The 12,954-nt window shown below is 30.3% G+C and overlaps 1 pseudogene; it reads left to right on the forward strand.

The window, feature by feature from the left end:
* Window positions 1–6,290: 6,290 nt before the first annotated feature.
* On the forward strand, window positions 6,291–12,704 carry LOC114738882 (linoleate 9S-lipoxygenase-like; annotated as a pseudogene).
* Window positions 12,705–12,954: the final 250 nt, after the last annotated feature.

Here is a 12,954-nt window from a genome sequence, read left to right on the forward strand (position 1 = left end):
AATCACGCCCCTATAATTTTTTTTCTTTTTATCAGGTCCTTATATTTTCACATGTTTTTAATCAGGTCCTTATAATTTGTTTTTCTTTTTATCAAATTCTTATTGTTTTACTTTATTTTTAATTAGGTCCTTGTAGTTTTTATTCTTTATTCTATAAATAATAATATTCTAAAAATAATAAATTATCATAAAAATCTTATGTTAATATTCTTTTCAATTTTTAGTTAAACAAATATATTATTTATTTTTAAATTCTGATTTTTATAATTATCAAATTCAAATTATAATAATAAAATTTCCTAAAATTAGAATATAATTATAAACAATTTATAGTTAAGTATAATTAATTATTCTGATTAATTATTAATTACTAAATGATTATATTAACTATTTTGTCCAATTATATAATATTAGTTTAAAATGAAATTAATTTAAATAATAAAGTTAATAAATAATTTTTTAAAAATGACAAAGGACATAATTAAAAAATAAGTGAAAATATAAGGACCTAATAAAAAGGAAAAAAAATGGAGGGACCTAAGTAAAAACATGTAAAATTAAAAGGACCTGATAAAAAGAAAAAAATTATGAAGGGCCTAATTAAAAATTAGATGAAACTATAAGGACCCGGAGATTAATTATCCCTAATTAATATAATCATTTAGTAATTAATAATTAATTATACTTAACTATAAATTATTGATAATTATATTCTAATTTTAGAAAATTTTATTATTATAATTTGAATTTTATAATTATAAAAATCAGAATTGAAAAATAAATAATATATTTGTTTAACTAAAAATTTAAAAGAATATTAACATAAGATTGTTATAATAATTTATTATTTTTAGAATATTTTTATTTATAGAATAAAAAATAAAAAATACAAGGACCGAATTGAAATTAAAGTAAAATAATAAGAACCTGATAAAAAGAAGAAAAAAAAAAGGACCTGATTAAAAACATGTGAAAGTATAAGGACCTAATAAAAAGGAAAAATATTATAGGGACTGATTAAAAACCAATTAAAAGTATGAGGACTTGCATATTAATTATTCTTAATTTTCTTTCACTTCATTTACCATCTCCCATTCTACTTTCATTAGAATTAATTCTGAGCCATGTGAGAAAATCTTACTTTTTAACGATTTCATACAACTCAAAAAATTTGGATAAAATTAGTTAAATCTGTAAAATTTGTCGAAAAACATCCAGAACTTTCAGAATCATTCTCAATCAAATTCATTAAACTATGTAAATAGTTAATTTCTTGGGGAATAAAAACTAGACAATATTTAAAAAAGAATTTTCAATGCTTTAGACATTTTCTGGAGTAACATTATCGGGTGAATTTTTGTAAATAAAATTCAACTTCTATAGATCTTTCAGCAATTAAATTTTTTAATTTTTGAAATCGCAAACCTCCGTGGCAAAAATAAAGTCACAAACTTCAGTTTTTGTTTGTTCAAACCTTTTTTTTAAGTTGGCGAAAAAAAAAACGTTTTGGTTAATACACTTTCAATTAAAGCCCACTTGTCAAAGTTTTTACCGGTGAAGATTGGATTTAGCGGAAGGAATTGGTCCCGTAATATAGTGAATCGAAGTTTGAATTCTTGCTAAAAGAGCACTTACATGTTTTTGGCAGTATATGTATCTTTCTATTAGAGGTAATCATATTTAAGATATTCTCAGGTAATAAATATAGACATCATTTTCAGGTAGTAAATATAAACATCTCTTTCTGTCAGAATTCAAATCTTCTATTCTTTTTCTTTTCGCTTGTTTAGCAGGGGTTTTGTTACTTATTTCCGTTGAATTTCTGTGAACTGCGGCCAGAATCAGTCAGGCCCAAGTCTTGTTGAGCCCAGTTAGCATAGGCCCATATAGGGATTAGGGAGTAAATGCCGTTCTATACATTACAGAGGCAGTTATTCTTTTGTTCTTTTTCTTTTCATTCTTTTCTCACATGTATACAAGGGAAAAGAATAAAATAAAAAATTTAATTTTTTTTATAAAATTAAAAAAATTGAAATATCATATATGCCTCCCAATAAACGCCACATTTATGGTATTCAGTTCAATTAATCTTATCCTAATTGTCAACTAATCATAAGTAGACTTGAAAAATACCTTTATGAGGGAGTAAATATGTGTTTGTGAAATTTTGTTTATGATCTTAATAGAATTAAAGCCAAATCTAAAATAGTTTTAAAAAAAATAGTTTAAGTGTAGTCTTTCTCTCACTTAGATAAGCTCTTTGATATTAGGTTTTCAAATTTGAATTTTAATATTAATAAGTCACTTTTTGTTTTAGAAAAAAATAAGTCACTTGTTTAACTTTAGAACTAATCTCAAAACATTAAAACCTGGTCATAAATTCATCAGAATTTTCAACAACATTCAACAACAACAAAAAGCAACATCCAAATTACAAATCCATGATAACATAAGCATAAGCCTAACATCAAGTCTATATCATATTATATACCACAAGTGAACAAAAATTATTGAAATTTAATTTTCATATTGTTGAACATTAATCGTCTTCATTCATTTGTCTCCTCCACCATCGGTTACACTTGGTCCATCTGTCAAAAACAAATTATATACATAAAGAAGGAATTAGTATAATATAATGAAATAAGTAAATTTGAATTGAGATGAATTCAGAATATCACCTGCATTATTAACGGCATTATCAATATACTAAAAGTTGTCAAATTTGCTCAACATAGAGGCCAATTCAGTGAGAGATTACCCAGCAACTATCTAATTTTGGTATAAATAAGTGCTTAAGTCATCTTAGGAGACAGAGAACTACTATAATTATCAACAAGTCCTCCACTGTTCAAAACTGATTCAAAGACCATTGTAAATAATGGTGTAGCCGTTATATAAATTGTGCTATCAAGAAAAGCACTCTGTACTTGGTAGAAGAATTAGCTAAAAGGTCTCTATCTATTTCTAATTAAGTATTTATTGATGAATTTATTTCTTGTTGGGATGCCAACCATTTACACCAGACCATTTGAATTTGCTTATAGAATTGTTTATAAGTCATTTCAATTAAGTCCCTACTTGTTTCATGAATTGTTGCGGGGGTACTCCTCAAACATGCGATAAAAAATGCTTTTGGCTTGTTTTTTTAGTTTATTTTCATCTCTTGAGATAAGCTCTTTTGTCTTTTAATCCTTTCTCATAATGTTTGTGAAATGAGTAATCGGTTTATAAATCCTTCTTTTGCCAATCTATGTAGGCTATTTTGATAAATTATTCAAGCAGGCTGATCTCCATTATAATCTATAGTTTCACACTAAGTGAGTAAACCACAAAACTTTCTATCTAAATATTTTGAAAAACTGCAATAATTTTTTACATCGTTTATCAGCGACAATAATTGTCTTCCGACATTATTAATTATTCAGGTTTGTGATCTCCATTGACAAATATGTTCCTTCCTATATGTAAGTAACTTATAGGAAAAAAAATTATTCCTAAATATAAGTCACTTGTAAGATAATTAATTATTTTTTTTCAATTTTACTCCTGTTGACAGTGAATACAACAAAGAAAATGTATGAGAGAAAATGTACAGCATATTTTTTTTTCAATACGTTTCATTTAAGAGGAACAAATGTGAAAATTTTATGAATTTAATGCATTCCTTAACACGTGAGAATGGGATACAGGTGATTTACAGATAGGAAGCAATGACATTATTTTAAGTTGCGATGCCAATTATTGCTCTGAATTCTCAATAGTCATTTGCCAATTTTCATGCTAGGCACGTTTGAACGGTCTCCAGATAAGTTGGAATCATTGCTAAATCAAATGTTATAATTGAAGAAATTATGTAATGTATAATAAATCTTGACCAAATCAAGATGCAAGTAGATCGATGTGAAATAATTAAACACGTAAACACGTAAACACGTTTTCTGGGGGGGGGGGGACATATAATTGACAACGAAAGTTATCAATTTTTAAATGTTCATTGTATTCATACTTCTGTTTTCGATTTTTATATCATCAAATTCGAAACTTTCTGTTTCTAACAATTGCGAATTGCTTTTAGCGTATCATATTGTTCTAAAAAATCATACTTTCATTTTGAAAAAATAAAATAGATGTGAACTCCGAAAGTATACGATAATTGTCGACCGAAAAAGAAAAGAAAGTATACGATAATCGTTGCCCTTTTGGACAACACAACAAAAAATTTGAAATTCAAGGGGCTTACATTTCTTTCTGCCAAGTTGTTGAACATATTTATTAAATCCGAATTGGGCCAAATGATTAGAGTGGGAAAGATAAGAAGGCTTTGAAGTTTAAACTAGCAATTCAACGAGAAAAAAATTTTAAAAATATGTTTTGCATGTCAGAAAAATTAATAGATCATTAGATGGGGATCATGTGCATTATTACTCTCTCTCCAATTTCTTATATAGTTAAGTCAATTCTACCTGGAAATCAATCAAATCAAATCATCAATCAATCAAATATATAATGCTAAATATTATTAAACCAAAAAAAAAAACTACTAAATGTTATAGAAGCAATCGTATTTGTCCACCAAATCAAAACATTATCATTCATTATTATCATCAATCATTAATAATTCTAAACAGCGATTATTTCCCCTGTTAACTGTGAATAAATAGAATTCAGCCATTACGCATGCGTTTTTTTCATTTTAATTTGAAGGTTTAAAAACATTTTAAATGGTTTTCAATCATTACAAAAAAATAAAGAAATATTGTCACTTTATTTTAATTTCAATAAATAGTCCGTAGGCAAAAAAAAAAAAATCAATAAATAGTCTCCATTAGCTTTTAGTTTCGTGAGATTTCAAGCTGTTTAATGGAACATAAACATGTTCACAGTTCACCTAAGTTAAAATAAAACTCTTCAAATATGTTTATTTCGTATTCTGTAAAAAAAATTACTTTTAAAGAGTTACCATCAACTCAAATAAGCACGTCAGGCGATCTTAGTCCCAACAAAAAAAGACAATTAAAAAAAAGACATTAATTTTATGGGCAAAATTTTACCATTTTTTAAAGTGTTTTTTTTCTTCGGCCAAACTATTTTTTAAAGCTTTGAAGACATAAGTTTAGCAAAGATCAAAGACTTGTAGCATCATAAATAACCAACATATAGAAAACACAATTTTAATGTTATATTGGGTATTTAACTAACCTAAATGTGAAACTATAAGAATACTTTTATTCAGAGTAGGGTAAGGATTTAATTATAATAGGGATTGAGATTAAAAACAATATATAATGTGAATTTTTATAGATTTTGGGAGAAGAAATATATAACACTTATATAATTATATAATTTTAATATAGAAATCTTTGGAGGCCATGGCCCCGCTAGTCTCCCTCCTTCTCGTTCCAACACTGCCTCCATCAATCATAGTAGATAAGGCCTCATATATAAAATATGGTAGCTGGGACAATTCAAGTGAAGAATTTTATATTCAAATTTTGACTACAGGCACAAATTTTAATAAAACTACCCGATATACTTTAGAAAATGATGCCTTGTTAGAAGATAAGATTAAGACATCAAATGCCGGCTCCGTCTCTTAATACAGGAGCTAACCGATATACTTTATACCAAAATGTATTTTTTTTCAAAATACTTTTGCTAATCATATATATTAGTTAGAATTACAATTTGATAAAATCTTTAATATGTGCAACTAATACAAGAACTATTTTGAGAAAAATAGATAAATATAAGGGACAAAGTGAATTGAGTTTTATATCTAGAACTAAATTGAATATTAAATTAGTTTTTATATTAAAAACTGAAGGTAGTATGCAATTAGTTATAGTTGTAGATATTTAACTGTGCTACTCTAGTTCTAATTGTTAGTTACTTGGAGTATATTTAATACTTGTTTATAATTTTATCCTCATTTAATTCTCATAACAAAGAGACAAAGAAGGAAGAAATATGAATATGATTTGCAAATGTAAATAGAGAAAAATTTGCGGTAAGATTGAAAAATTTCGTTAATTTAATGTATTCTCTTTTATTTGAGAATGCGTGATCAGTCAAGGATTAAAGTGGGTATGGCTGAAGCATTCTTTCTTTCTCACTCTGTGTCTCTTTCTCTGATCTCATTCTTGCCAGTCTTCCACTCGCACGACCATGTGCTTCCTTTTTGTCGCCATTAGACAGCAATTCGTGTGCTCAGAAGTCGCATATCCCCCTTGAAACTCTTTTTTTTCTTTTCCCAAAATAATTCTGAGCCAAGGCTCAAAGTTAACACTATGAATGTTAGTAGGGTAAGTAAAACTGAACTGAAACTGAAAACTGAATCGAAATGAATTGATTTTGTTTTTCAGGTTGGTTTTTTTCGATTTTTCAGTTTTTTATTCTGTTTTTGTTAGATGCATATTTGGTGATCGGTTTTTTAATTGAACGAAAAACTTTCAGTTAGGACTAAAATTAAAGATAGAACGTCAGCCCTCTGGTTTTTGTCCAAGTCCAGGTTCCATAATCATACGTTTGCAATGAAAACAAATTGAAGGCCCAGTGTCCCATTTATATTTTTGAGAAGCACCATTCTAAATCCAAGACAATTCTTTCATGTTAGCCACGGAACTAATAAATTGCGTCGCAAAAAAGATTGTCATTAATTAATCACGGACAAGATTCGTTACTAAACTGATTTAGCAATGGAATTCCATCATCACTAATGTGCCCTTTTTCTTTTTTTTTTTGCTTTTCAAAACCAACCAAACCCAAAACATAATTGAAATAAGTTGGTTGTTTTCTCTTTTTAAATTTTGGTTTGGTGTCAAAAATGTACTCAATTCAGTTTTCAGATTTTACTGAACATCAAACGTAAAACCAAACCTCAGTCTCATCAATGAGAAATGAATTAATTAATCCATTAATATATTATCATTGATTTGTGGTTCTTTTAATTGCCAGAAAAGCAACAATATTATACATATGGTTGTTGGGACAATCTACTTGAGGAATTTTATATTCAAATTTCGACTCGTGACACTTTGTAAAATATATCTTCATTGTTTTTATATTCATAGAAAATGATGCCTTAATCTCGCACGACCACGTACTTCCTGTTTAATTTTTATCGAAATTAGACAGCAAATCATATGATCACAGGTAGCATAGTCCCATGAAACTCGTTAATCCTATAAATCTCAGTCCCAATGTAAACTTAATTAATTTACATATATCATTGACTTCAACAAGTCTTTTTTTTATTCGTTAAAATTCTCTCTCTTTCTCTTTCTCTCTATTAATACCCACTGAACCTTGTCACTTAATTACAACAACCTGTGATTAGTCGTCTTTTGCCATCATCTTCAGCTTAAATTGTTTTGCTTTTCAGTGTCTCCTCGACAAGGTGACAATGTTGTCTAGTCTCTTAGGCAGCAGAAAGGGAAAACAGATCGAAGGGAGTGTGGTGTTAGTGAAGAAGAAAAACTCCTTCGACTTTACTGACGTTGGAGTGTCTTTATTGGATCGTGCCAGTGAGTGCTTAGGCCGAGGCGTATCTATCCACTTCGTCAGTGCTTCTAAATTTGACCGAGGTTAGCTCTTTCACATTTGTTTACTTAGCTTTCTCAATTTCGCATTTATGATGCCGTCTAGAATGATTAATTTTTTTAAATTAGCATTTTGAGAGTAATTTTACTGTTTTTGAAGCAAGTATCTGTGAGAAGTTTTGTTTGAACTTTTTAAAGTGCTTCTAAGGGTTTTGGACCCAAGAAAAAAAAAGTGTTTCTGAGGGTTTCCAAACTCTCCCTAAATCACTTAAACGGTCATTAATGCTTATTTGCCAATTTTACCTCTATAGTTAAATGCTTAATTATGTGGGTTTTTGTATTTTTCTTTCTTCTTCAAAATTCATTGATATAGGGGTAAAGTTTGAAAAATTTTATTAAGTTAAAACAAATTTAATGAGTTGACTTTCACTTCTAGTTTGTGTGAATTAACTAAAAGTATAGCCTATAATAAGAAAAGGTACCATAGTTTTATCCTATGTTTGGATTCAAAGTAAAGAAGGGGGGAAACTAAAGGAGAAAAGACGAGTTTTCTCCATTTGGATAATAATAAAAAGTTAAATTTTCATCTTTCAAAGCCCTATATATATCATTTGAGATTTCAGTTAAAGGGGATAAATATCGTGAAGGGGAAATTTCATTTGTTTATTATTCCCTCCCCTCCACTCCTTTTTATAGGCTCTAATTAACTACTATGTAAGTTCAATAAGTTAATTAGTTAAATTCACTTTTTTCTTGTAAATTTAAAAATTTTCCTAAATAAAAAATACTAGTTAGAAGAATTTGGTTAATAGTTAGAAAGCATTATAATTAATTAAGTATATTAGGTAGTAAAAATTAATACTTTAAATAAAATATGTTATGTTATAAGACATGCAAAAGATTCTAATTTCTTAAATTTTTTAAATTGAACTTATTAAAATTTCTCTCTCCTCCCTCTCCTTAAAACATGAATATCTTTTTTTATTTTCCCGCCAACTCATATTATCGACAAACTGAATATCGAGCGTTAAATGTCTTTTGGCATATAAAATTACTAGAACACCCTTTACTGTTTAATAATTATAGTATCAATGTATTCAATATGAAGCTTTAATTCATGGTTTAAAAACTTTTATTTTGTAGAAAGGGGAGCTAAAGGGAAAATTGGGAAGCCAGCATATCTGGAAAACTGGATTACTAAAGCCCCAAATCTGACGGCTGAAAAATTTGAATTCAATGTACACTTTGAATGGGGAAGAAGAAGTAGGGATTCCAGGAGCAATTCTGGTTAAGAATAAGCATCCCAACGAGTTCTTTCTTATAAGTTTGACACTAAAGAATGTTCCACTCGTCGGTGAAAGTGAAATCCACTTTCCTTGCAATTCTTGGGTTTACCCTACAAATAGATACGAAGACGGTCGCATATTCTTCAGCAACAAGGTAATACAACCTCAACTTTTAAGGTGAAGTAGACTGTTCATATATTATTTTGTTAATTATTCAGTTGAAAATATATGGTTTAAATTGATCCAGCACTCTCAAGTACTCTTCTAGATGTGTTTAGTACTTTAAAGTATTATGTGGTTTATCCAGTATTCTAAAATATTTTTTTATATGTGTCTAGTAATTAAAGTATTTTCTAGTTGATGCAAGACTCTAAAGTATTTTTTCAGACACATTTAACACCTTAAATCATATTTTAGTGCAATTTTGCCAAAAAATTAAGGTGTTGAGAGTGTACTTGAAAACATATTTCAGGTTACTGTATAAAGCACAAAATATTTTAAAGCGTCGGACACACCTGAGAACATATTTTATGGTGCTATTAGATGAACCACAAAACACTAAACGAATCTGGAAACATGCTAAGATATGGATATGAACCTTAACCCAAAATATATCTAACGAGAAATAAAGTTTGTCCAATGCATTGCAGACATATCTTCCTGGTAAAACACCAGATCCGCTCCGAAGATATAGAGATGAAGAATTATCCAAATTGAGAGGGGATGGAATTGGAAATAGGCAACTTGAAGAACGTGACAGGGTCTATGATTATGCTACTTATAATGACTTGAACTGTCCAAAAAAGTATAAACGTCCGATTCTTGGAGGGACCGTTGGAGGGGAAATTAAATATCCTTACCCTCGTCGAGGACGAACTGGAAGGTCGTCAGTACAGAAAGGTTAGGTTTCTAGTGTTGATTTTCATTAAGATTTAATTATCATCTGCAATTACATAGGTTGAATTGCACATAAACATCATTATTAAATTTTGGATTATAAGCCAACAACTATGCCCTTATCTGGAAAAAAAAAATGGCAATGAAACATCCTTGTGTACGTATTTCTATGAACAACCTTCACATGTCACATGACATAAAATACAAATTATGGAGTTGTCTTCATATAACTCAAGGTTTAAAGGAGATGTATTTTTTTTTTTTTGTTTTGTTTTTTGGGTGAAATGAAGGAGATATATTGATAACCAATGATTATCTCTTCGATTGATGTTGAGAGGAATTTTGTTCAATAGCCTATAACATTCAATGATATTAATTGGTAGTTTCCAAATTCGCCATTCTTCTAATTGGCTTATTAATACATCATTTTACCAGATTATGAAAGCAGAGTGACATTTTTGGGCGCAAATTACGTTCCAAGAGACGAAGAATTTTCTCCATTGAAGAATGCAGACTTTGTCACTTTTGGATTCAAATCTGTCACTAAGGTTTTCAAACCTGCTTTGAAAGCTCGTCTTGCTGAAGAGTTTGATACCTTTGAGGAGGTTCTTAATCTCTACGAAGGTGGATTTAAGTTGCCAAAGGCTTTACTTTTGGCCGTAAGTAGCGTTCTTCCACTCCAAAAATTAAAGGAAGTTTTCCGAATTGATGGAGATGAATTGCTCAGATTTCAAAAGCCTCAGGTGATTAGAGGTATGCCATGTGTATGAGTGTGTGAAAAGTCTGTATCATTTATGATGCACAAGCATTGAGAATTCTGAATCATATACATAATGGGAATAGGGAATTAAATGACTGATTAAATAAGTTTTTCTGAGAATCATCATTCTCTTGCAGATAATAAAAATGCATGGATGAAAGATGAAGAATTCACAAGAGAGATGCTTGCTGGAGTGAATCCTGTCAAAATTTGTTGTCTCCAAGTAAGCCTAATTACTTGATGTCAATAGTTAGATGGTACCATGCATATGCAAAACAAGTGAAGATGATATATCAAATGAAAGAAAATGGAGTTTTTGTGGATAATAAAAACTTGCTTTGAAGTCTAATTTGTTCAATTATATATCAAGTATCATGCATATGATAACCTTGTCGGGAAAGGTAGATGGTACAATTTGCAAAATCAGGTTTACATGGAGACTTATCCGTTTTTTTGCAGGACTGGCCTATTAAAAGCAAGGTAGATGGTACCATCTGCAAAATCATGAAGATGATCTCCAGAAAAATCTAGAAGGGCTATCTGTAAAGCAGGTAATTGAACCTAAAACCTTTTTCTTTATTCCTCCAGAACAGTATTTTGCTTTAGAACTGGTCGAGTTCAACTTATTTCCTATACATATGGTCTCTATATTAAGAACAATTTTTATGCATTTGATTCATCAGGCAATAAAGGACAAGAAATTATTTGTACTGGATTACTATGACGATTTCATTTCATATTTGCGGCATATAAACACAACAGCTTGTGATGATATCAGTTCAAAAGTTCACCCTAGAGCATTTGCCACTAGGACAATTCTTTTCTTGCAAAATGATGGGACTTTAAAACCTCTAGCAATTGAGCTAAGTTTGCCTCAAGAGGGTGATCGTGATGGGACTCCTCAAGTCTACTTGCCTGCTGAACAAGGCGTAGAGAAATGGGTTTGGATGTTGGCTAAAACCTATGTTGTGACGAACGACTCGAATTATCATCAACTAATCAGCCATTGGTATTTATAATTTTTTAGTTTTTTGCATGCATCTTAATTTTTCTCCTTTCCAAAGATGACTATTCTAATATTTTTACATCAATCACACAGGTTACACACTCATGCTGTCGTTGAGCCTTTCGTTATCGCAACAAATCGACAACTTAGTGTGATTCATCCTGTTTACAAACTTCTAGCTCCACACTTCACAGATACTATGAAGATAAATGCTCTTGCTAGACAATTTCTCGTCAATGCAAATGGCATTATAGAGTCAACATTTTTGCCAGGAAGATATTCTATGGAGCTTTCATCTAAGGTTTACAAGAATTGGGGTTTTACAGATCAAGCACTGCCAGTTGACATTCTTAAGAGGTAAATATATCAGAAAAACACTCCTTGATTCTATATCACATCATATGTAATTTGATGCTATTTTCTTGCTTGATTTAGGGGAATGGCAACTGAGGATTCAACTTCTCCTCACGGCCTTAATCTTGTCATTAAGGATTACCCTTATGCTGTTGATGGACTAGATATATGGTTTGCGATCAAGACTTGGGTCCAAGATTACTGCCGCATTTGTTACGAGTCAGATGAAACTGTTCAACAAGACAGTGAACTTCAATCATGGTGGAAGGAACTCGTTCAGGTTGGTCATGGTGATAAGAAAGATGATCAAAGGTGGCCCAAAATGAAAACTCGTAAAGACTTGATAGAATCCTGCAATTCTGATATGGATTACTTCAGGCCTTCATGCAGCTGTTAATTTTGGACAATACCCATATGGGGGCTATATCCTAAATCGTCCAACTATCACTAGACGTTACATGCCTCAAAAGGGTACTCCTGAATATAAGGAGCTTGAGAATGACCCAGAGAAAGTTTTCTTGAGAACCATTAATTCCAAGGACCAAGCAATCAATGTGATTGCAGTGTTAGCTATCTTGTCCAGGCATTCTTTTACTGAGGCATACCTTGGACAAGCTGACAACTTATCTGATTGGATATCAGATAAAGAGAGGCAATAGAGGCATTTGAGAGGTTCAGAGAAAGAATAAGAAAAATTGAGGAAAGAATTGAAAGAGACAACAATGATGTGAAACTCAAAAATCGATATGGTCCTATTAATATGCCTTACACGTTGCTCTATCCTAATAGTGAATCGGGGCTCACTGGCAAGGGTATCCCAAATAGTATTTCCATCTGAGTGGGCGATGCCATGAACGTTTGGCTGTTCGTTATGATGATTATAGTAGTTGTGTCCTGTGTTTTGCCTAGTTAACTTAATAATAAGTTGATGTTTGGTTTTATGATGCTGTTTTATGTACGACTGTTTGTCTGTACCAATCTTTCATATAAATTAATTGACTTTTTTGGTTAAAAAAAATATAATTGACTTTTTTCTTAAAAATTAAATGCAAGAACGTGCTTCTTTTTTTCAGTATGGGCATGGAACCAGAGGCAACATATGAGGAATGG

The sequence above is a fragment of the Neltuma alba genome, unplaced genomic scaffold (assembly GCF_004799145.2).
Source record: "Neltuma alba isolate B1F8T4 unplaced genomic scaffold, ASM479914v2 tig00013702_pilon, whole genome shotgun sequence".
Classification (NCBI taxonomy): domain Eukaryota; kingdom Viridiplantae; phylum Streptophyta; class Magnoliopsida; order Fabales; family Fabaceae; genus Neltuma; species Neltuma alba.